The sequence below is a fragment of the Augochlora pura genome, chromosome 11, assembly GCF_028453695.1.
Source record: "Augochlora pura isolate Apur16 chromosome 11, APUR_v2.2.1, whole genome shotgun sequence".
In the NCBI taxonomy this organism is placed as follows: domain Eukaryota; kingdom Metazoa; phylum Arthropoda; class Insecta; order Hymenoptera; family Halictidae; genus Augochlora; species Augochlora pura.
In genome coordinates this window covers 5,944,219-5,959,951 of record NC_135782.1, presented here as the reverse complement: position 1 = coordinate 5,959,951, position 15,733 = coordinate 5,944,219, and the positions used below count along the sequence as shown (strand labels likewise).

General features: G+C 46.5%; 1 protein-coding gene across 5 annotated transcripts in view; it reads left to right on the top strand.

The window, feature by feature from the left end:
• Positions 1-7,511: 7,511 nt before the first annotated feature.
• LOC144477212 (uncharacterized) overlaps positions 7,512-15,733 on the top strand; it is a 541,837-nt gene continuing 533,615 nt past the window's right edge. For 3 of the 5 annotated variants that reach the window (XM_078194735.1, XM_078194730.1, XM_078194741.1), the window contains exon 1: positions 7,512-8,089. The gene's annotated coding sequence lies outside the window, so the exon portion shown is untranslated. The remainder of the gene's footprint in view (positions 8,090-15,733) is intronic. The other 2 variants (XM_078194738.1, XM_078194737.1) reach the window with 2 other exon arrangements.

Below are 15,733 nucleotides of genomic sequence, written 5' to 3'. Positions count from 1 at the left end.
CGTTGTCCGTTCGGCCGTCTCTCTCTCTTTCTCTCTCTCTCTCTCTCTGTCTCTGTCTCTCTCTCGCCGAGGCCCGAGCGAAATCGTCGCTGTCACGGCCACCATGTTGCCCGCCGTAACCTGGGACATCGCTTTCTCTCCCTTCTCCCCTCGGGAACCCCCGGTTTTCTTCATGCCCGAGCTCCCCGTTCCCCAGCACCCGACATTCTTCCACCGGCTGCGCGACCGGATCCGACCGGGGGAACATTGAATCGGTGAAATCGGTCTCCTTGATCGTCGAACTCTCTTGCCTAAGCTATCTCTAGGCGTCTCTCTCTCTCTCTCTCTCCGATGGCGACTACCGATCGTTCGAGGAGGCTAGGCTATCCGTGAAATCGACGTGCAGTCGCGGGGAAACGGAAAATACGACGAAGCAGACGCAATATTTTTGATCGAAGATTTCCAAGCTTTCTAACTGGTCGACGACGAATCCTGGCGCGTTCGTGTCAACAGAGCTACGCATTTTCGTCCTGCAAGCGAAATAAGTTGATCGCTATATTTTACGAAATATCTGTGCGTACAGAATATGATATTTTTCTAAATAAGTACATAATAAATCTTTTTCTTAGTAATGAAGTTTTAGGATGAAGTTGAAGGATGCCTCACAGTGGGCGCCTTCGTAAAAAATTAATGCAACAATAGGGACACAATTTCTTTTACTAAATATTTATTTAAAACAGAAGAAAATGAATGAAATTATGTGTCAGAGAAATTAATATAGTGCACTTGTTGCAGCGTGCGCTGTGTGCATCTCCATTAAGACGCAGGGGTGCTTCCACCCCTAAATACAAAAACGAACTATACGACGAAGCCCGAATCTCTTAATTTTAGAGCACTATATATATATCTGAGAAGAACATCCTAAAAGCTCCTCCCCTTAAGTCCTCGGCCATGAATTAAAATTCCAATAAACACATGGACCAATAAATGCGTGCAGAAAATCGACGAATAAAAATTCGAATGGAACTTCTGAGGACCGATCGCAGAGAACTCCGCAGAAGTAAAGGAATTCGAGCGACCGGCAATTCCGACGACAAGAACAATAGCGAGCAATTAGCGGTCCGTTTCCAAGGATCGCTTGCGATAGCAAACGAACGACTGGGAACAAGGGGGGGGGCATAGATTAATTCGCAGAAGCGGCGACTCCTAAGAGAGTGTCGTGGGATCCATTGATCGCGGGTTTGGTCTTGATTTCGTTGGCGATTTCGGGGGCAGGGCACAGAAGAGATGTCTCACCGGTTCCGGGAAGAGAGAGCGAGAGAGAGAGAGAGAGAGAGAGAGCGGGTCGCGGGGCTCTCGTTCAATTTATTTACTCGTCCCTTGAAATCCGGCGCTCCGATTGGCCGGGGCCGGGCCCCGCCGGCATAAACTCGGACGGTCGTTCGGGGCCGAGCTCCTCTGCGGCTGCAGGGTTCCTCATATTAGACTTTTTCGTATTCGTTCGGCGCATTTAACCGGCTATTTTATGCTCCTCGCGTAGGATACACGCCGCGCCGGGCTCCCTCTCTCGCCCCCCCCCCCCTTTTCCCCTCTCGTTTGCTCTCTCCCTTGACGGCCCCGTGGCGAGCAGAGCGCGTTGCTCTGGGAAAAGCAACCGGATAATAACGCCGAGGGACGCTGCTCGGTGCCGTCGTTTTCAGATTTTATTATATCGCCGTTTATCCAATCCCTCTCGGAGCACGGCGCTCTCTTCGGGGCTCTCTCGCGCGCGATAGATCGCGGGAGTGAGCTCGCGAGAGAGTGAGAGAGAGAGAGTGAGAGAGACCGGTCGTCGACGAGCCCCGGTATCCGAGCCTTAATTGGAATTAATACGGACACCGATCGCGACATGTGTCGCGCGGCTGTGCGGAGAGCACACGCGGCGCTAAACTTCCCTCATGTTTTAATTCGAAACGGGGAAGGTTCGGAGACGTTAACACGACAGCCACCGTTGCGGTGCCTTGAGATCCTGTCTGCCGACGTTCTCGCCAACACAATGTGTTCATCTTCTTGCTTAGTCGTTAGCTCCGCGAGGCGCTTCGTATTTTATTTTCGTGGGAGATTGGGCCTCGGCTTGAATTTCCATGGCGCCGCGATACTGGAGTCACTGGGAGGTTGTAATCGTTCCAGGGACCATGGAAATCCGAAGATTATAGATACATGTAAATTAGCATGATTTTACGCGAAGATGATAAGTTCCAAGTCAGCAAAGACTCGGACATTATTCGAATTGTTTCGTATTAATAGTTATATGAAATATTCGGATGAATTCTTTCTAGTCGAATATTTTAGTAAAATATTTTACATTCGAATATGCTATTGGAATATTTTATCGATTCTTTCTTGACTTATTCGATTAAACATTCGTTCAAATTTTTCGTAATTAAGATGTGCGTTGTTGTTCTTCAATGTCGCAGAAAACAGCAGGATACCGATTTAAGCTAAATTAACCGCGACAGCGTTCGCGGACATCTCGCCGATTCAGTTGACGAAATAATTGCGAAAAATTTCCTCGAACAGCAACACGTCCTTCTGCGTTTCCCGTCGAATAAATTCCGCGGCAGCGCATGACCCAGTACGATTCCGGGAAAGAAATTAATGTACCGCGACTGTATAGGCATTGTCTGGATCGATCGCATCGTTTGGTTTCCCTGAACCACGTAATTCCCGGTAATGCTGCTCTCCCATGGAACAACGGACGAGAGAAACGTTATTTTCCCATTCGGTCCGTTCCCCTCTCCTGTCTCTCTCTCTCTCTCTCTTTTTCCCTCTCCACAAACCGAAGTTCCGCGGCGCGCCCTCCGCCGCGTTGTCCACACAGGGTCCCTTCTTCTTTTTACGAACGGCTTATATCGCGACGTAAATTTGTCTTCGGGTTTTCGCCCGATGGAAACGGGACGCCATTTAATGCGGTCCGCGAGTACGTTTACTGCTTCGTCGTCGGTCCAATTAAAATCGCGCGCCTCGCCCCGTCCGCCGTTGTATCGGGTAACACTTATTAAAGTCACCGAGGAACGCTTAATCGTCGGCGCTTCGTTACCGAACGCGTCGCCGAGAAATTAAAATTCGCATAACGAACCGACCGTATCCCTTCCTCTCTTCGCCGATCCACCCTTTTCCACTTCCTTTTCGTTTCTTTCCGCCGAGAGAGAACCCGCACACACGACCGACATGGAATTCCTGGACGGCGTTCGCGGTCGGTGCTCGTACACCGCCAGCGGAATCGCCGCTGGAATTCCATCGGGGGCCAGAACATTTCGGCGCTGTGATCGCTGCCATTTTGCCTGGCGAACGTTCAACGGCTCCTTGAACCGTTCGCCGTCGTTGATTTTTTTGATAACAGAACTGCTAACGATATATTAAAATTGCTACCACCGCTCGATGATGGGCCATCGTCGTCCTGTATGACCGCGATCATTTTTTCGACGCGTCTCCGACGAGCTGCATGGCGACTGAGAGATTCTTCTCAAGTTTAAGAGATACTTTAGGAAGCTGACTTGCCGATCCTTTTTATAAAATAAATGAATTCCGGATACTGTTAATATATTCTGCACGGTCTGTACAGCTCTGCATTAACCCCTTGCGGCGTAACATCATCGTAAAGAATTTATATATTATTTAATAAATATAAATGTCACTCGTTCCTTCTATATCAAAACGAAAGTTGATTCTTCAAAGTCTAGAAATAAAAGCAAATAAAGAAATACAGGAAACAAAAATTATCCCGCTTTATCAGAGAGATTATTAATTCATTGCACTCTAACAACATGTCAGACTCGTGATGGACACTCTGCACAAAATCAATTAAATCCAAACAGAATTTGTTTTCTCCGCTATCGATGTCTAGAAGCTAAAAAGCGAGAAGTAAAAATTACCTTATTTTATCAGGGAAATAATTAATACTGAAGAGTAATGAACGCAATTGTGGAAGAAATCGATGCAACTGCTTGATACAGGAGAAATACAACTGCGGAGAAAATACTCCTTTTGAATTTCCGGACACTAAATTCACGGAGCCAGACAGCATCCGAACGCATGGAAAATGCATAGCATAATCTTTGTGATTTTAGCTTGCGAGGCTCTCCCCATCGCGCACTTGTTATTCCGTTTGCGTCTCGCCAGCAATTTCGAATCAACAAATCCAACACGATTTTTCTAAAAAACAGACAAACAGCGTCGTCAATTTTTAGAAGAACGTGAAAGCAGGAAAATAACGTTCTCCTGTCGACTGTCTACTCGAACGCGGTAGGAAATGCAGCGTGCGCGATTATTTCATGGTGCAACGACGGCGCTGTAAATTAATGTAACGAGGAAACGCGTGTGACATCTACTAGAAGATCAATTTCTTACCGCGCCGGCGAGGTAAAAGTCCGATAGACCGGACAATCCAGTCCAGGTTAATTATTCAAATAAAATCTGGCGCCCGAAGAGGGAAACCGTAAGAAACCGGGGCTCTCGTGTGCGACTGGAAACCCCGGGGGTTTCACCGCGGAACGTTCTACGCAGCCGTCAGATTACGCGCCGCGAGAAATCAGATGTCAAACGATTTACAGCGGTTAATCGACGGCCGGCTCCATTGTTCGCAACGAAACGCGCGAAAGATGCGTGAAAGTGGGGAAACAATGGGAGCGGCATGCCCGGGGACGCGTTGAATTCTCTATGCTCGTTCTCGCGAACGAGCAGCTATCCCCGCGTACATAGTAAAATGTGCTCGCACACGCGTTGTGATTGAAAGAGTAATTAGACGGTTAATAGCCGCCGAGCTATCATATTCTGCATAATTAAACGCAGTCCGGGCACGAGGCTTCCCGTTTCATTCCGCACGGACTGGATCGCTGGATCAACTCCGGAATTAAACGATTTTTTGCTGAACGTTAATTAACTATACCGCGCGGATTTTTAGACAACGCGGAATACGGAAATATAAAGATAAATGAAGCGGCAGCTTCGTTAAAATTCGTTTACTGTTCCGTTGCCGAGATTCTTTATCACAAATGATTTCTCTCTGTCTTCCTTGTTTCATCTGTACTGTGAAACGTTAATTAACGCGTTTATGCTAGGAAAGAGATGACAAATTCAGCTGCTCTTCACAGACTCGAACAATGTAGATACAGTAGCACTTTGATCATCTGTACTTCTAGTATCAGAATCATCTGTTACTTAAATATTTGTTAACTATAATTACCTCAATCAAAGGTGAATCATATACCAAAAGATTAATTGTAAAAATCAATGAAGACGACATCTGGCACTTTAACTAAGTAATTGTTCTATTATCTGCAAATTCATGTCACTCTGCTGAGCCCGGATAATCGAGGCTCTACTGTAAATTTTCATGCAAGAGGTATCTTACGATCTGATATTTTATTCCTAGCTTAACAGCAGCGTCTATTTTATATTATACATATTTTATTTCTCATTATATTTCATCTTCCATTATATTTTATCGTAAACTAAAGAAGAAGACGCGTTGCTCTTAGCAAACGTGTTAGGCCGTGACTACGCGCGTCTTTTTTACAAGCGATTTGCACACTGCCTCTTCCTCGCGAAGAATGTAATTTGTCACACAAGATTATCGATTGCAGCGTACGAAACACCTTTTAAAATATCCATCTTGTCACAGTATTCCCAAGTCTCAAAGACTAAAATTTGCCAGAAACAATCCCCGTTTCGGACTGCCATTTCTTTTGTCGGGGTTGCAACGCAACTTGCACGCGCATCGAATCAATCTCCTCGGCGCCTCTCTTTCAGGTCCCCGTGAAAGTCGATTCCTGAAATCGGCAATCGATTCACAGAGCTTTATTCCTGCCCGAGCAGTGCGAGACTTATCAGAGCACGGAGACACGGTCCAGTAAACTGGCCAGAAAGCGCGTGCTCATTCTATTTCAATTTCTTGCGAGCTGAAACACGATACCGAACTCGCTCTTCCTCTTTCTCTTTCTGTCTCTCGATTCTCGTTAAAATCTTCCTCGTTACGCTGATGATAGCTTAGTTAGCAGCTAAATAATATCGAGTCCTTTTACTTAAGGATTAGACTAATTGATTGAGGGTTTCACTTAACACCATATCGTGCAACACGTAGCCTTTCAGAGGTCTCTTAGGCTCTAAAATAGAGAAATCAGTTTCGTTTAATCAGAACAAAACGCAACAGACTTAATATCATTAGATATCCTTTCGAGGTTTCAAAAATCTCACGAATCATCTAAAGTCTTATTATCCTCAGCATTATTTTTAGCATAATTCTTAGCGGCATTGAAATCCACAGCATCATTCGAAGCTTACGCAGGCAATTCTCAGCTAGATCCTAATTCTGGCCTTTCAAAAAACCATACTCGAGTAGCATCTGGTTCGGAGCAGATCTCGGAGGGCGCCACCTCACAGTGGCAGGAACAGTCACTTCCTCTTTGTCCTCACCCTGCCAGCCACCACCGAGGAGCGTTCTTCGAAGCCGCCTCGTTCTGCTCTCTCTCTCTCTCTCTCTCACTCCCTCTCTCTCCTGGAGTCTGTTCTCTCTCGCTCCTCGTGGATCTCCCTCTCTTCGGCGCTCTCCTGCGGAGTGCCGCGCCCATGTCGTCGCGGCGACGACGCTCGCCAACACCGGCACCCCCCGGGCAACCCTTCAGTCCATCTCGCGAGAGGAGAGCAGCGCAAGCTAGCCGGGGGCCGGTGTTCTTTTCGGGGATGAGGGCCGGGGGAACGCATAATTTCGTGGCTCCGGTCTTGATTCCGACGGTCGTGTATCGAACGCCGCGGACGACGGTCGACCAACGGCGCGAACAACGGCGGACGACGACAGACAATGGCAGACGACGGTAGACAATGGGAGACAACGCGAGACAGACGTAACAAGCGGGAGAGACTGTCCTTGTCCGCGTGTCTGTCGCCGATCTCGCGGCGTCCGCGGCGAGGGGAGGGCGAGGGGGACAGGGAGAGACAGGGAGAGACGAGAGAGCATCATCATTTTCTCGGGTCCCGTCTCGCTTTTGCCAGCGGCCCTCGCCATCTTCCTCCGGCGCGGTGGCAAAGAGGGGGACTCGGGGGAGGGGATTTCCGAAGGGGGCATAGTCTCTGCCGTCTCTCTTTCTCTCTCTCTCTCTCTCTCTCTCTCTGGGATCTGTCGCTCGGCCCCGTCTCGCTCCCGCTCGGGGGCGAGCCGTACATTTGTGATCGGCTCGGGTCGGAGGGGTGAGAGAACCGGGGCGCGGCTCCGGGGAGCGAGAGGAGAGAAAACCGAGAGAGAGAGAGGATAGAACGAGAGAGAAAGAGACAGGGTGATAGGGAGAGAGAAAGAGAGAGAGAGAGCCGAGCGAGGAGAGTGGCCGCAGCGGCGCACGCGGGAGGGGCGAGAGGGGAGAACGTTCGCAAAGTGTCCCTAAAACTTTTACAATCGCTCGGCTTGGCTCGCTCGCTCTCGCGTTCTCGCTAGGGCTATGCTTGATGGCGTATCTTCCAATGTGAGTTGCCCATAATACTAAGATGTACGGCTGCGCCGGTAGGGGTCCCGCTTGGTCTCTCGCTCACTTACTACCTTATAGTATAGCAAACCCGAAGGCGTATAGCGCGGCGAGCGTCGAACGTACGGGCTGCTGGCATCGTCGTTTGCCAGTATTTCGCCGGTATTTTCGGTTTGCTAGTCGGATCGGCGAACCCGAGCAAACCCCGGGGCCCGCTCAAGGCTGACCCTTCGTTACGCGCGATCCGCTCGCGGCGGCACCGGGCTTCCTCTCGCCGTACGTCGCCGGCCCTACCATCGCGCCGCTTTCCGCATCCCCGTGCGAGCATCGTTCCGGTCTTCGTCCCCGACGTCTTCGTCGACGCGTTGACAGTTCGGTCGTCGACGTGCCACCTTCTGTGCTTCTGTGCCAGTCAAAGTTTCCAAGTTCCTCTGACGCGCGGCCACGTGATCGCCCGGTGTTCGCCAGGACTCGCCGGGTCCGTCGCCAGGCTCTCTTCGCCCGGGGTCCGCCGCAAAGAGTCCGTCGCGTGCTGTTGAGTGCGTGACCGTCCCGACGAACGTCGACGACGACGCCGTCGCTGCTGCCATCGGGAGATCTCGCTGCCCTACCTCACGGTAAGCGCCTTCCACACGATACGCTCACGCTGCGCCAGCTTCCGACCGTTCTGCCCGCTTTTGCGCGCTCGCGGAGCCCTCCGAACGCACGGCATTTTGATAATCGGTGCGCCAGAGGCACCGCGCGATCGCCTCGGTCAGACAGTCACGGTTCTCGACGGGTTAGGTGAATGGATGCCGTTGGATGATCGCTCGACGAGCTACGCGTCTATCAGACAGCTCCTGGAGGGATTGGAAAGAATCTAGCGACTGTGATTCCTATTTTCTCCGACTAGCTACTGTCGTATTCTTCGTCTCAGAACGAATAGCCGCTTGTAGGGTGGATTAGTAACGCTATCAACGTCCTCGGACGGATCTGTCATTCGCAAATTATATCAGAAGAGCCGGAGGAAGCTAGTAGAATTTCTTTCCCTGCCTGCGTCAACCGTGATTGACAGCTACCTCTTGAAACTGAAAACAATCCATCAGTTTCTTCGATATACGTTCAAGCTTCCGGAGTTGGGTCTAGCAACATCCCCTATCTTTCTCAAAAAACCTAGATCAATCAGTCACCGATACAATCCTCGATATTACTAAGAAGAAAATCTAAGAACATCCACTACACATTCTCTCATCGATTTCCACCACGGCAACGACCTACCCTTCGAAATCGCCCTACCATCGTCATTCTAGACCGCGTCTTAACCCCCAAGACTGAATTAGCAACACCCCTCAGCCTCTCGAGACTTCGTTAAACATGAAGATCAACCATAAGGAAGAGTTTCAATCGTCGCAACGAAACGAACGCCAACGTGGCCCGTGAAAAGCTGTTCCACATCTGTCCAACCGAGGCTCGCGCCGTCGGATAAACAAACGCATCCCCGAAATACTCAATTAGCTGGCCCTCTTTTTTTTCGCGTTCCGATAGAACCCGCGGAAAGAGCATTCCCGCGGATGCGCGAGGGGAAACGCGAATTCTTCGTGCTGCGAACGGTGCACCGATCGGCCGGTGGTGGGGATACGCGGTTATCGATTGGCGGAACGGTCGTTGAACGGTTGGCCACGCCCCGGCCCGGCTTCAGCGAACGTACGTGTATCGCGACCATGCGCCATGTGGACTCTGCGTGTGCACTTTCGCGATCCGATGCAGGAAAATACTCGCGCAGGTCGGGATCACCGCGTTATCGACCTCCGGATGCAAAGTAGTCTCCTCGTAAATGTTTGGCAATGCCTTCATCCCCTCCACCCCGATCGGTCGAATGATCGTTTCACGGTGGACCGTTCCCCGCCTTCGCCGATCAGATTGGATCCTGTGTTCATACGCTGCTCGGATCGCTGCCAATCGCGTAATAATCGCGGCTTCGGGATCCGAAAAATCTGGGAAGGTATGTGAACGTTCAAGGCGATCCGAGACTCTGGATCGTTAGCCTGTGCGGAGGTAGCCGCGAGTTTAGGGCGCGGAGAAGGCGACCATGTTGTCAAAACCTTGCTTTTCCGTTAAATACCAAGTAATCGATAGCTAGACTGCGAGTCTTTATATAAAATAAAAATTGTCTGTGCAAATTGCATGACGTAGGATCCAAGCAATAGTCTCTTTCTTTCGTTAACAATTTTGATAAATTCGAATCCATGCATCGACGTTCTTAGTTTCTTTTAATTGTCTTACTGATTTAAAGTGCAACCATATATTATCATTATAAATGCATAAAATTCGTATTATATTAATTACTATGCCCAAACTTTTGTGGAAAAAACTTTTATGCACTGACTAGTAATATTAGAAGAATATTCATATATGATTTTGCTACTCTCTCAGCTTCTTTTGTTATTCTTATGCATCATTTAGTTATTATTGTAGTTACCATATTTCCTTCCTTATTGCTGATGTTATTACATTATTCTCCTTATTGCTGACAATATTACCTACGTTATTATACTTATTACTGATACTATTGCATTACCATGCTATTGCTATCGTTAATAACATTATTACAACATTCTCTGTAACGAAGCGTCCACTCCGTTGAGTAAACATATTATCTTATTGTTATTATCATAATCATACCAAGCTCCTGCGCAATTTCTGCATCCGGAACGTCGAACTCTGATTCTCCCACCTTTGTTTTCTCTTTCTCTGTTGCATCAGTCGAGCTGTTATCGCGAAAATTGTGTTGCAAGTTGCAGAGTCTTTAAAAGATATTGTATTTTCAATGGACGATGCTCTTCTCTTCTGACACAGTCTAATTTTGTTCCATGTGCCTTATAAATACTGATCATTCGAGGGGATGTTAGAACCTGAAGGCACTGGACATGAAATTGCAAATTCTTCTATTCCTGTTGCGATTACGCAATTACTTCTTGTAAACATGCCATAAGACCTTGCTAGACGACCCTGATTCTTCTCTTCTTCTTCGCTGTATAAAAATCGAAGTAATTTCGTCGCGCATAATTTTATTTTTCTGCATTTACGTCTCAGCTTCGAACTCCATGCTGCAATCTTCAATCGCAACTCATCCAGGAACTCGGAACTCAATTTTCCATTTCATTAACTACAGATTAATGACAGAGCGTGTCAGAACGATCAGCGATGTTTCGGTACACGTCATCCGTCGCGCGGCTCGAGAAGCAAAACGAGACGCCGGTAGCTAAGCGTTGCAAAATTTACACGAATCGTCGTTCCACGACAGAAACACAGGACGAACTTATTTCAGAAGTGTGTCGAGCCACCGAAGAGCACTCAACGACACCTACAACAATGGCCGGTTCCGAGCCGCCGCCGCGTCAAATTCGATTGCGTAATTCACCGAGCATTATCGTAACTGTCCAATTTGTATGGAAATCAACGTCTCCGTTTCGTTCGCGCCGCCGAAAAGAAATCTAGATAAGCCCGCGAGCGAGCCAGGTGCGCAACGGAAACAATGGCACATCATTTTCCGTTGAACGCTGCGTAAATCTGAGAGGTGTTAAACGGCGGCGACATTTAGCCGCGTTAAATCGCGCGGCGATCGCGAGACAAACGGCCCGCCGTTTGATCCCACGCTTTCGAGAGCCTTGCCAGACCTATTCAGATTGTGTTCTCGTAGTACCGTGATCGGTCCTTTCCCCGATACGATCTTAATAGCATCGTCCGGCTAAATATCGCAGATTATCTTAGCAGAAAGAGAAGCGAACGATCTTGTCCGTTCCATCAACGCGTACGGCGCCGCTCGAATATGGGCGGCGTTAATTTTTCGACCAGTTACCAAAAGCAAATTTTATGGGAATATCTTTCCGCAGATCGAATTTGCCGGGATGTTCGGAATGATACACGGTTAAAATAGTATCCAGTATTATAAATTTTAACTTCCTAGCCTCATCAATGCTATAATAACGAGTCAGACTGCTGGCGAACATTCCGTACATAATTTAATAAATATGACTGCTAATCACTTCTATTAAATCAAAATAAAATCTGAATGTTCTATCGTTATCTGGAAATGGAAATAAATTAAGACAATCCGGAAACAAAAATCCTCTCGTTTCAACAAGGAAGATATTGAAGAAATTGTAGCGCAAGGGGTTCGTTAATCTATTAGTTATTTTCGAAGAACTGACTCGTAGACTTCTGTTTAAATTACAATTTCAGTAAGAACTAAAATATATTCGTGAATTTTAAAATAAAACGAACACAAAAAGGATACAGATAATTATCATAATAAGTTAATTTTCTCAGCTTTTTTCATTTCTGACAAATCATGTTCAAGATGGCCGAAGAATAGCCAGCATTGTTCGGAAAATATTGCGAAGTCCTTAAAAGAAATTATTCCGTCGAGAATTTGATCTTTCGAGCCGACATCCGACATTTTCGTTCGCCTAAGCACGCGCGCAGGTACCGTACGCTTTCCCTTTTGCCTCCCTCGTTTGGTCCACCCGGGGTAGTTTCACTTTTTTTTTTTGTCTAAACACAAGTCGCCCAGCCGTCAAGAAGTTCGAAGTGAAAGTAGGTTATGTTTTCAATTTCGACCCGAGTTTTTATACGCGGCAATCCTTCCCTTCGGCCCGGATTCCGTCGCCGACAATGCGAACGGCCCTAAACTTTCCCTTTTCCATTTTCGTCGAATTCTCGGCGGTCCACCGCTATCTGGAATGTGTCAGCGATGACTAGAACAAAGACGTTCGAAACGTTCGAAGTCATTTAAAATATTTGGAATCGCATGACGCTTCAGTGTCTTCGTTTCGAGCTTCTTCGTTGCTTTATAAGCGTGTTGCATTCAAATAATCAATTAGAAGATATTGTATTTATCAGTAATTGATGTCAATTATAATATTGCCTGCAAACTAATGTTTATTCGTCCCCTTGATAGAATTTCTAGTATTTCCAACCCCTACAGAAATCATTGAATAACTCCGCACAGAATTAAAATAATTTAACCAAAGTCTGCGAGCATTTTCTTCGCAAGCAAACAACCATATGCATGAAACTTTCGAACGAGTTCGTTTTGTCGCAGTCGCTGTTTTCAAGATAAGAATAGGGTTATCTCCCACGACAACGAAGTTCAGCGAGTCGCGCATTGATTGATACGAGCTCCTCGCTCTCCTTTGTTTATTGTTCAACTTTGTTCATTAATCATCGCGTAAACCATGCTTCTCGATGGCAAATAATAACGAGATTCCTGTCGCAAACAGAAATGCAAGTAAAATAATTAGTTGGACGTCCTCAACAATTCCAATCGCCCAGAGAATTCAGAAAAATGGCAATACTTTGTAGAAACGCACCATGAACGAAACTTGCACGGAAAACAGGGCGGCCGAAGCGAAGACATCCCAACAGAGATATAACTCGAAACTAAACGTAAATAACACAATTATCTCGTCATTTCGATTACATACGCGGTATAAAGAGCCAAGAGGACATAAGATAATTCTCGATAAAAGGATGCGAGCAACAAAACTGTCGCGAGAAAGATGGCGGTCGTAGCGGCCGCGAGCGATTCACCTAAGATCTCCGCTCCTGCGCTTTTGAAATCGAGCGAGACGAGCGGAAAGGATTCTTTATTGGGGAAGTGAAGCGTGCTTGGTTCGCCGAGCTGATTGCACGGCCACGGCGGAGAGGCTCTCCCTTATCGCGATCGGGAGTAGCGTGCTTAAATTGCTAGTTTTTAAGACCGCCGTCTGGTTTTCCGTTCGCTAAAACGTTTCGGCCAGCGTTTGCTCGCCGAACAAAGTAACAATGGAGGCGTGTACTATCCCCGGGCCCCGAAGATATCGACGGTAATAACGTGCAACGATTTGCATCGAAGATCGTGCATGACAACAGGTTTATAACGCGTATGAAGCAATCAGGATTTTATGCTCTTATCGTGTAATTTACATCGTATGCAAATCACTGGTTTTACGAGACGACATTCTCTCTTTCCTCTCCCGGTCCCCGCCCCCTCCGACCACCTCTTTTCCTCCCTCCCTCCCTCCCGCGAGCCCGCCGGATCGGGGAGCACTTTTTTAGCCGAGGGCAGCCGTTTCGATGCCGAGCAATAGGAAAACTTTCGAGGATTATTCCCCGATGTCCGTCTCTCTCTCTCTCTCTCGAACGGCTCGCAGGTTGCGCGGACCACCGAGACGTCTGCCGTCGAACTTCCGGTTGATATCACCCTTCTTCGCTCGATGACGACGTCGCGACGTTCTTGGAAACAACTATTATATGCCGTGTCGACGATCAAGGGGTTCGGAGATGGGAGTCAGTTTTATTTTGAGAATATCGGCGAGAAGAACGTTTGCGGATGCATCGTCGACGATTTGTTATTTCTTCGCGGCGTGTACCGTAATGATTAGACTGCGGATTTTATTTATGTGCGATAAACAAAGAGGGGATAGAATGGAAATCATTGACAAGGTTTAAGGAATTTATAAGTGCTACCGTGTTACGTTCAACTCATCAAAATGATTAGGAGAGGAAATAGTCTGTCGTGTTCTCGTCTCTTGGAATTAATGCAGACAATTTTTATTCTGCATAAAAATCCGCAGTCTGGGAAGGATAGTACTTCAAAATCGGGATAAGAGTGAAAATAAGATTCGTTTTGTTAGACTAATATTGCGTGCAGAGTAGTTAGCATCGCCATGGAGAAACTGTCAACGACAAAATGTCTGCAGCTATTTTATCGTGGATTTTGTGGTTTTTAGTCGAGAATCGAGAGATGGAGAAGGTCAAGTTCAGTTTGAGGTTATGTGTAATGGATTTAGGAACTAATTGGAGTGATTATTAGCTGGAAAATATTAAGGGAAAATTTTTATATGTCATCTCTTGTATTTATAAATATAACATATGATTTTGGTTCGTAGATTGTTACTTTAGAACAAAAATGACAATTTTAGAGCGCAGAATGCGATTGAAAAAGTATTTTTCTGATCCTATGAACCACGTAGTAATAAAACATTGTTTCAAGCGACTGCTGAAGAGATTTCGAATTGGTTTAGACTAAATTAACAACACGCAATGATCATGAAACGATTAAATTCACTTTTCCCCTCATTTTCACTTCCGAATGTGTTTTCTAGCATGATTCGAATATACCAATTGTATCTCCTGCGTCACAGGAGCAGTATTCAAATCACCCAGAAGCATTGGACGTGTTTAAGACCCTCTCCGATCCAGAATGCAAATGCACAGCGAATTTGCAATCTAGAATATCATTTACATTAGAGTATTTCTATGCATATTACACGTGTACGCGTGTATTTCTATTACTCGTATAATAAATTCTGTAACATAGGAACACGCGGGTACCAGCGTATCAACAGTTAAACGGGCACCAGTGTATTAACAATTACATGGTTAGCCACGTATCAAGAATCGAACGGATTAAAGTTCAGATCCGTCAATTGCACAGGTGCTGTACTTAAATACACGCGAAATAGTGATCTCTGCTAATTTCCATGTCTACGTAAACATGTCGGCCAGTTTTTTTTCCCTCCCGTAACGACGCGCGCATACATTAACGGGGCCCCACTCTTGAGAGAACATCGAAATAACTTCACCATTCTGTTCAGCCGCTTTTTGTTCGCGTTCCACGTAACGCATTTACAAACATTATCCGCTCGTAATAAAGTCCCCGTCGCGGTGCCCGAGGAGGAATGTCCATTCTTCCAGGATAATCGGGGTTACGCAAACAGGCTGAGTGAAATATTCGTCTCTTAACGAATTTAGATCGTACGAGATAAGTCAGACGCTACGGCGAGTTCGAGAATTCAAGGCGAATGAATCTGAAGTTTGGTCCATGGGTCTGAGATTGTTTTGAGAAATAATATGTATTTTTAAGTGAACGCAAATACACGGAAATCTGTTCCAAATATTCCTTGAAGTCCGATCACATTTCCGTTCTTTTAAAAATTGCTGGGGTTTGTTAAAGAATTATTAGCTGACGAAGGCGACATAGATTTTTATTAGAGGGTTGATAAAAAATTGTATTTAATACTGCAAGCAGTTCAAAAAGACCGGTCTTACATCTTGTATTTCGAAATTGTTGAAATTACGAAGACTATTCCGTGGGAAATGATGGAAAAGTTTAACTAAATTGACACGTTGGTTTTAATAATAAAAATCGAACACCAAAATTTGTATTAAGCACAACAATTCGCCGACTCACGTACTGTAAAATAATTCAGCCAAGCAACTACGTTCTCGAAGTTCTC